The following is a 9,960-nucleotide window of genomic DNA, read 5'->3' as shown; positions in this document are numbered from 1 at the left end:
GAATCTCCAATACCGTAGAGCTGATCCTCAGACATTTTTGGTGGGCCACGGTGAAGGAGGATGTAAGGGAATACATAGCTTCCTGTACGGTTTGTCTACAGACTAAAACTCTGCGCAGACCGCCGGTGGGGAGACTAGTACAAATGCCATTACCCAATAGACCCTGGCAAATTATATCCACAGACTTTATTGTGGACCTTCCCTCCTCGGACCATTGCTCCACAGTGGATTCGCTAACCAAAATGGCACATTTCATCCCCCTTCCAGCAGTACCTTCTGTAGTACGCATGGCACAAGTCTTTTTGGATCGTATCTTCTCTTTACATGGTCTCCCAAACACGATCATTTCTGATCGTGGTCCACAATTCACCTCCCGGTTCTGGAAACATTTGTGTAACACTTTAGGAATCTCACGTGCTCCGAGTTCGGGCTTCCACCCTCAATCTAATGGACAAACGGAACGCCTGAATCAGACGCTAGAAGGATACCTCCGATGTTATATCTCTGCGGCGCAAGACAATTGGAAAGACTTACTACCTCTTGCAGAATTCACGTATAATAATGCTGTGCATTCTGCCACAAAAGTCAGCCCTTTCTACTGTACTTATCGTTTTCATCCTTCCCTATTTTCTTCAGTCCTCCCCTCTTCCTCAGTCTTCCCTAGCCTGGAGAACCTTTCGGACTCCATTCAACTGGGACACCAAAAGGCATTGGAAGCCTTAAAAATGGCACAGGATAGCAGCAAGGCGCAAGCAGACAAACACAGATCTCCAGATCCTCCTCTTACCGTAGGGGATTGAGTATGGTTGGCCAGTAAGTTTCTACCCAGGAGACTTATCCCTTCTAAGTTGTCCCCTAAGTACTATGGACCTTTTAAGGTGCTTGAACGGAAGGGGATAGCGGCCTTCAACTTGGAATTACCTAGATCATGGAACAGGATCCATCCTACTTTCCATATCTCTCAGCTAAAACCAGATGTTCGGAACCGTTTTCATCGTGTTCCTACAGGTACACCCCCTCCGATACTTCAAAGTTCTGGCCCCGAATACGAAGTGGCGGATATTTGTGATGCTCGTTTCCACAGGGGAACTCTGCAGTTCTTGATTGATTGGAAAGGCTATTCACCTTCTGAGAGGTCCTGGGAGCCCGCCTCTGCGGTACATGCTCCGCGCTTGATTCACGCCTTCTATCGCCGGCATCCGGGTAAGCCGGGTGCCGCCTCCTTTGGCAGGGGGCATACTGTTATGAACCGTTCACAACGGTGGTCTTTTCTGCGCCGGTGGCGCTTTATGCCGTCTGTTCACGCCGTCTCTCCCAAGATGGCGTCGCCGGATCGAATGGAAGGTCTAGATCCCTTTCCATCCATTGAAGAAACTGCGCCCGGTGCTTTGATCACGTTACTTAAACCGCCGGAAGGGAAGACTCAGCACGTTGCTACTATTGTCGGTGGTCACGCTCCGTAAGTCTTCGCTTAGGGCAATTTCTGGTATTCGTATCCGAATTGTTTCTAAACTGCCACCTCCTTACCTTATTGAAAACTGTCTATCGATCCTCCTCTTTCTCTCATAGAATGGCCGCTGCCCATCACCGTCACTCACTTAGGTTCAAGAGCGAGCCTGTTACCGTGGAAGTCGCCTTCAGACCTGCTTACAGTCCGTAGGTTACATCGCCTCTCCATTAAATTCGCATTTCTATACACAGGAATCCCCACGCAACACTTACCTCTTATTGTTTCTCTCTCGTGCCTATTCATTAGGAATTCCCGAACTACATCTCCCATCATTCATCACGGGAAAACATCTTTAACATCCATTTTTGTAGACTGGGTAGGTGGAATCAAACCCCCTTACATTTTTCCTACAACCTGTCCTCTCTTTGTACATCACTGACCCTGTTTTTCTTCCTCTCCCAAAGTCACCTCCAGTCCCGAACTTCTCAACAATCCCACTTCCGAGAAACGTTATCGCCATAGGCGAACTGCAGGATAGCTTCCTGGAGAGACACGCTCGCTGATTTGTTTCCACATCGAGGCTGCGGCAGAAGTCTTGTCAAGTTCTGTTTAATTCAGCGCTCTGAAGCTACCTAGGGTTTTTTCCCCTTAACAAAGGGTTTCCCTGAAGCATCCTCCATTTGTCGAGTCGGAGGCGACTGGAGGGTGTAACAGGTGAATTCTTACTAGCGACATCTCTCTACTGAAGACAAGGTAGGAAATCTCCAGTTGTCATGTTGTGGTGAAGAGAGCCATTGAGTTATCACAGTTACAATTAGCACGAAAGTTAACAGAATGCTTTTAGGTGAATTGTTGTTATAAATGTAAGGTTAATGACATCTTTAACAATAAACCTAATTAAAATAAATAGCCAAAAAATATTTAAGATTTGTTTTTCAAAGACTACAATAATACTGTCTGGTAGAGTTTACTTACAAATCACACAAATTGCATAGTAAAGCGACATGACAACACATCCTTACAGCAACAAGTTGGGCCAAAAGAATATCTTTGTTGCTACATTGGGCTGCCAACAGCACATCACTGCACTCTTGCACTTTTCCAGCCTCCTCCCACTAACTCCCCTTCCCTCCCTCTTTCAGAGCCCCTAGAGAGGGGACCACTCCGGTGGTGATAGTGCGTGGTACAAATGTCCTTTAACATTAACATTAACATACATTTCACATCCTGAAAGGTAAACTATATAAAGTCCCACAACGCAAGATAATGCAAATCTTAAAAATCTATTTAACCCACTGTATTTTCAGTTCTTTAAGACACAATAAAATATGTTTAAAAATCTCGGCTATAGAGATTCTTTGTCACAAACCTCCATCTCGTTGTTATTCATGATGTTGAGAACATTTCATTAAAAGTACGTACGCTCTGTAAAAAGCAAGCAAACTAGCAGTACGGTGTAGCAATTATTTCTACCACACTTCCAGCTGTGTGTAAAGAGATGCACAGGCACTTTTTTTTTAAAACGCATGCATTTTATGGTCACGACCCCAATGTTCGTAAAGTTTTGAACTGTATGGACTTATTTCAAACCAAATTGTATTTAATGCATTTTGGTTGTTGATAAGTGTTATGGTGAATGAACTTCACTCAGACATTGTAACTTGCAGCTGTGCGGGTAAGCTGAGGTGTGCGAGCGGGCTGTCTGCATTAGCTCTGGTCAGTGCTCTCACACACACACACACCCACCCGTGCACACACTCCAGCCGCCTGCGGAGGAGGCGGCGCCGCCGCCGCAAGGTGTGCTCTGACGTCACGCCCAAACGCTCACGGATTGGCTGCCTCCCCTGCGGCCGCTTGCTGGCTGGGCGACCGGCGGCCATCTTTGTTGATGTGTCAGTTTAGTTCCAGCAGAAATGGTGCTGGATTTGCTTGCGCAGGAAGAGGATGTGCGGCTCCCGGAGTCCTGGTGAGAACGGACGGGTGGGCAGGTCCGGGGCTGCTTTAGATTTTCCTCTCCTGCTGCCCTCTTAGCTCCTTCTCAAAGTCTCCATTAACAATAGCAGTGGCTGCCAAAGCCTTGTTTTCCTGTTCAGCTGAAACGTGTAGCTGTTACTTAGCATCCGACTTGATTGTCTTGGTTTCTGATCCGGGCAAACCTTTAGTATTGGGTGTCTCTTGTCCTCCTCTTTTGTTCTGCTTGGATGTGGTGTGGTAAAATTATCTTTTGCATGTTTGTTAAGAAAACGGCAGTTAATTTCCATTGCATGCAAATGTCTGTGTTCTGTTTTAGAAGTGAGGTAGGTTTTCAGCTGTTATCGAACACTGGTAGATCTTCCTTCTGCCCCTTGGGAAAGCCTGCGATCGCGTATTAACTATCTGCTATAGTGCATATTTGACTTGCATGATTGACAGGTGAGCACAAGAAAACACTTTTAAAACGAGTAGCTGAGCAAATAAAATGGAACGCCTTGAAATTGGTTCTCCTGCAGATTAATGGTGTCATTTAAAATGTCAACATACGGAGTACTGTGTTGGTATAGGACTAAAACCAAAATATTAAAAGCAATGAGCAAATGCATTAATAATGGCAAAAAGGCAGTCACTTGCCAAGCAGCAAGGACAATTTCACGATTTGGTTGGTTCATTTGTTTTTGTGTGGCTGCCCTTAAAATTCAGGGGTGCTACATAATTCGTTGCACATTTTGCATATCATTGTATACTTGTTGGTTTTTAAACATGTATTATGACATTCTTTTGGTTTTGGTCTCCCATCGATAACCCCTCCCATTGTTGCATTATGACTTCATCTCATCTGTCAGAAATAGTCTTGTCTACAGTTGAGAGGAAGGTTATATAAGCATTATTAGCAGACAGCAACCACCGGCGAATTTAAAACGTATTGCTTTTCTGTAGTGAGATTGTTTCCTGCCTCATCTGTTTTGCATCATACGTCTACATTGATCAACTTATGCAGCTCAGCACCTTTCACTCTTTCGGGAAAGCATGTCTTACAAGTACAGTGTCATTACAATTTGTATACACCCCACCAAATGTACTTGTGCGTCGCCTGAGAGCGGAATATGTCCTACCTTTTTAAATGCTTGGCAAAAAACGGTGTCCATTGCATCACATGCCATTTGTTCCCATCAAATGTCCATGTGGTCACGTTTTATTTGTTGTTATCGAATACAGGGGCATCCCATTGTTTGCTGATTGTTAACTCCACTGGCATGCACACCTCTGCCAAAGATCCTCTCTGCAATTTAGTTGCTAGGTGTCTGCTGGTCAAATGCATACATATTAGACGGTTGAATTAGTCCTGCACTGATTTAACTACACCATGGCACCGTGCATGCTTTTTAATAATTGTCATTGCTATCACATTGCTTGAAAGTTACATTGGCAATTGAGGATTTGTCAAACTTTACACCACCACGTTAAATCTCGCATTAGGTTTATGCTAATAAAAAAAGTAAATGTTGAAAATTCAACAGTACATTTTTCCCTGCCATTGCAGAAATTGTTTCACCGACTCACTCACTAGTAGTATTCGCATCTACAACATTAGTTGTTTTTGTACATAGATAACCCACTCTGCCCCAATTATTCCTCTGAATTTGGAGACTAGTTGCACCGGATGAGTAATTTAGCAGTGTATATTTTCAATTTTCGAGGTGACACCAAGGCCATTAACTAAGTAACGTTAGTATATAACTCCAATGTGTGATGCTGTTAACCCCTTCTCTCTCCCTATCTGCACCATCGTATTTAGTGGTCCTCCATACTGTTTTCATATGGATTGTGTCCTCTCATGTATTCCTCATCTCTGATATTCAATATCCAGCTCCAGCTGCTTTGAAATTTCTTTTTTGGCAGAGGGCGCTGTGCCTTGAAGGCCTCTGTCTCGAGGACGATGTTATCAAAGGTGTATATGTAGCACGCTCAGCGCCCGTTGGCTTCAGTTGTTTTTCCAAGTAAGTTTACGTTTCGAGAACTACAGTTTAGTTAGCGAAAATCTAAATGTCCCAACCACACTGAAGCCCGTGTTTAAAAAGTGTCAGGACTGCAGTTCCAAGATGTCGATAACTGATCCGCATAGAGTATGCTTATAGTGTCTCGGTGTGGTGCACAAGACCTTGGCATTTGCAGCATGCCAATCGATGACCAGAAAAATTTGGAACGAGCGAAAGGGGAAATTGGCGGTAGGTAGCAACCCCAAGAAATTCCTGTCGAAGAAACCTTTGGACTATACGAGAGGCGACTCTCCTCGAAGGAAGGTGAAAAAGGTCCAGGTTGAGGAGTGACTCCCACCACTCCTCTTTTTCATCAAGGAAGTCTAAAAAGAGGCTCCATAAGTCGCTCACTTTGACTTCTTTTACTTCTCTTCTGAAAGAGCTACATCTTGTCCCACAAAGGCCTCCACGCTTGCCGAACGGGTAGCATTCAGGTTAGACTTGTTGAAAAACAAAAACCCTAGACAAGCCATGCTCCTCCTGTGCCTTCTAAAGTCCATAAGGAAGGGCTCGAGCCAAATCCCTCGAGCCCGGGGTGAAGGCCAGAACCACATCGAGAACAGTTGAGGCTTCGACGCAATGAGGAATCATCGAAGGATCCTTTGAGCCGCAATGCAAAGAATAAGTTGAGGTAGACGCATCGACGCCAGCTGCACCCTCTATGCCAGCGGAGCCATCGACACCAATGGCAACTTCGATGCCATTGACCTTTGGTGCCGTAGAAAACAACTTCATTGAAAATATCGACGACTCCTCGAGCGTTGGGTTCAACGTTTTTGAAACCTTTGACGCCCTTACCAGATTAGCTTTACACTCCTTTACCTAGAAAGGATTTTTTTTTTTAAAGTCACTAACCTCTATTTATGAGGACAATGAGCAATCGGACAATGATGCACCATTTTGGGTTACAGTATGGTACACCAAATGTCCCTGATAGCTTTCTATCAGAGGAATAATGCTAAAAGATTTAGGAAAACTTAAAAACAGCCAGTGGAGTGGACAATTCCCCATTTGGCAAACCTGAATCTGATGAACATCTGATGCGTCATATAGGCATTTGATGTCTAAGGTTGTAGATTACTTGGGATGGAGTAGGCCTACCCTCCCCTTCGAGCAGGATGATCTAACAGACATCCTTGATAAGTCTGCAAAAGAATCCCATTTTACCTTTCCAATTTACACTTCAAAAAAGGGTTTCTGCCAATTGGGAGATGCCGAAGTCAAGTCCGGTAGTAAACAAGAACTTGACAAGAAAATACTGTCCATCTAGTACTGACCCCAACTACTTATCAAAACCCCCCGACCCCAAGAAATGTGGGGGTGCAGGCAGCTACTGCAACCTCAAAACAGGTAGCTTATCCAACCATCCCAATGAATAGGGATGACAAAAGTGTAGATGCATGGGCAAGGAAAGTATTTTCTGCTGGCATCATGACTTTTAAGTTAGCCAACTCCACATGTGCCTTAACAAAGTTTTCATTTGCTCTATGGGACTGTATTTCTATGGCGGCTGAGCATATTCCCGAAGGGGAGTAAAGAGACGGTTTCTTTGCTATTGTTAGAGACGGCAAAAAAGCCATGTACAAGTCTCTTCAGTCGTGTCTGGGTTCTGCTGACGGCATCAGCAGAGCCATGGCGGCAAGCACTGTAATTCGCAGATTTGCGTGGTTAAGGAAGTCTGGATGTGCACCTGATGTGCTATCTAGACTCCTTAACGTGTCTTTTGACGGTGCTCACCTTTTTGGCAGCAAGGCTGGCTGATCAAAGTCTTGAGAAGCAGCAGACCTCAAAGGCGGTAGCCAAATCTTTAGGTGCCGTTATTAAGCAGCCTCAGCCCTTTCGCCCCAGTGGCCCTTCCTGGAGGGGTAGATCCTTTCACTACTACTCAGTTGGAAGAGGGAGAGGAATGGCTGGTCAAAGAGGCCAAACAAGATTTGCTCATTTTTTGGACAAGGAAGAGGTGGTAAGCCCGCCCAAGCAGGGGCATCTTCACCAACAGCTACTGCTTCAGCTGCCTCAAGTCTTGAGTCAGGAAACCCCAGTGGGAGGCAGAGTGTCTCAGTATCTGAAAGAAGAATGGCGAGACATTACTTCTAATGCTTGGGCATTAGAAACCATAGCCCAAGATTACTGCCTTCCGAGATCTAAGAACCATTCTTTGAGGGTTCCAGATCCGCTCCTTGTGCAGGAAATTTTGCCCCTGCTAGAGAAAGGTGCTAAGGAGCCGGTACCTCTAGCGGAGAGGAGCAAAGGATGGTACTCTCCATATTTCCTAATACCCAAAAAGGAGGGAGGACTGAGACCCACCTTGGACTTGAGATACTTGAACAAGTTCCTCAGGAAGGACAAGTTCAAGATAGTCACCCTTTCTCAGATCCTTCAGGCCCTCCAACTCCAGGATTGGATGGTGCCATTGGATCTCCAGGATGTTTATTATCATGTGCCAATCCATCTCAAGCACAGGACCTGAGGTTCACCATTGGCGGTTCTCATTATCAGTTTCGAGTTTTGCCTTTCGGGCTGACTTCCGCTTGAGGGTTTTCACCAAAATGGTGGTGGCAGCGAGTCTCGGGAGAGGGTTATTCACGTCTAACCCTACCTGGACGACTGGCTGATCAGGGCGCGTTCTCCAGAACAAGTCCTGGATAATTTTGAGTCACCTGCCACTCTCTTCACAGACTGGGCTTCTCCCTCAATTACAAGAAGACCAATATGACACCATCTCAAAAGCTCCAATTCATTGGGGCTGTACTGGATACATCCTTGAAAAAGAGCTCGCCACCTGAGGTGAGGACTCGGACGGCTCAAGATATTTACTTTTTTTAATATTTTTTTTTTATTGGCATTTTGTATAATAACAAACATTGATGAAACCTGATTTCCCCCACACCCCCTTACCCTATGCATGGTACATATTGCACTGTTCTTAAAGTCAATGAATGCCAAGATTCTGAAAGCGTTGTGGGCAATGTTTAATATTATATAGTCTTGTTGCAGAAAATGTAGCACCTCGGCCCAGTCTTGTGCAAATTTTGCCTGATACCCTTGTATAGAGTACGTAATCTCTTCAAGAGCAACAAAGTTCCAAACTTTGGAGAACCGTTCATTGAGTGACGGTGGGTCTTTAGATTTCCATGTTTGCCTTACAGCTGAAAGAGCTGCTAATTGCATTATAACAAAAGCTTTACATTTCTTTGCTTATAATGTTAACAACACGCTTGACCTAAGAGTGCTGGGATTTGCCAAGCCAAACATTTTTTTGCATATATCTGTCTACTTCAGCCCAATAGCTCTTCAAAATTTGGCAGCCCCTCCACATATCCCCCCCCCAATTCCCTAGTAAGCCACATTCTCTCGAGCATTAGGCCGAAATAGCCGATTTCATTTTATGTATGCGATCTGGCGTATAGTGCCATTGCGTTAACAGCTTGTACCAAAATTCGCTTATTTGGATCGAACGCGTGCATCTCGGAGTATCTGCCCAGAACTCCTCCCATTCAGTTTGCGATATCTGTTCACCTAATGTTGAGTGCCACCGTTGTTTGTAGTGTGGTGAGATACTAGGGATAGTTTCAGATATGATTCTGTATAGGTTAGAAATAAGGTCCCTATTCCCTGGATTAGTGAATACATTTTTTGAACATTGTCAACGCTCTGTTTGCTGCGTGTTTATTCGGAGGGGTTAATATCCAATGCCGAATTTGAAAGTATTGGAAGCACGCAGATTCATTTAACCCTAATTCATGTTTAAATTGAGTGAAAGGTTTAGGGTCTTTTCCCATGAAAGAGCTCTCGTAGGGCGTGAAAGGTGAAGGAAATGTGGTGAATCGGTATTGCTTAAATGCTGTGCCCCAAACATCTTCTGCTAAACTTGTAATCTTGCTCTCGTGGATGTTGGAAGAGCAATCGCACTTTGGAAGCCATAATATATCTCCAAGCTGTGGCCTGCCTATTGCATATTTCATCTGGATCCACCGTTTTCCAAAATCTGTTCCCCACTAGACTTTGACTATATGTAGTTGTGCTGCTTGGTAACACCTTCATAAGTTCGCCAACCACAAGTCTCCTCTGTTTGTATCAGACAAGATAGGTGGGGAGTGACTATTTGGGGTGCGCTTAATTGCTTCAAAAATTATGAGCAGTCAAGTGCGGCAGAAACTGCACAAGAGGTTCCCCCGGGTTCCTCCAACTGTTGACAGAATTAAGTAATGTTCATGCAGATAGACTGTTATTCAGTGGTTAAATCCGTAATGATTAAGTTGAGAGTTCAATTTCACGAATAATCAGATTCCAAAGATGTGCAAAAGTAGTTTATTCGGTCACAGCCGACATGTGTTTCGACCTGCAAGGTCGTGCTCAAGGCAGTTGTGAGTGTGTGTATAAGTAAAAAAATATAAAACATTAAAAGTTTTTGTGACATATTAAGTGCAAAATTTGTAATCCAAACATTAAAATGATGTAAAAAGTACCAGCAACAGATAAGAAATCAATACAAAG

General features: G+C 44.4%; 1 protein-coding gene across 1 annotated transcript in view; it reads left to right on the top strand.

Moving 5' to 3' along the window:
- The first annotated feature begins 3,307 nt into the window (after positions 1–3,307).
- CCDC186 (coiled-coil domain containing 186) overlaps positions 3,308–9,960 on the top strand; it is a 1,219,714-nt gene continuing 1,213,061 nt past the window's right edge. The window contains exon 1 of the mRNA XM_069611867.1: positions 3,308–3,416. The gene's annotated coding sequence lies outside the window, so the exon portion shown is untranslated. The remainder of the gene's footprint in view (positions 3,417–9,960) is intronic.

Source organism: Ambystoma mexicanum, chromosome 8, assembly GCF_040938575.1.
Source record: "Ambystoma mexicanum isolate Mex_15411 chromosome 8, UKY_AmexF1_1, whole genome shotgun sequence".
NCBI classification, from domain to species: domain Eukaryota; kingdom Metazoa; phylum Chordata; class Amphibia; order Caudata; family Ambystomatidae; genus Ambystoma; species Ambystoma mexicanum.
The sequence above is the reverse complement of the archived record's forward strand: the minus strand, read 5'-3'. Positions and strand labels throughout refer to the sequence as shown.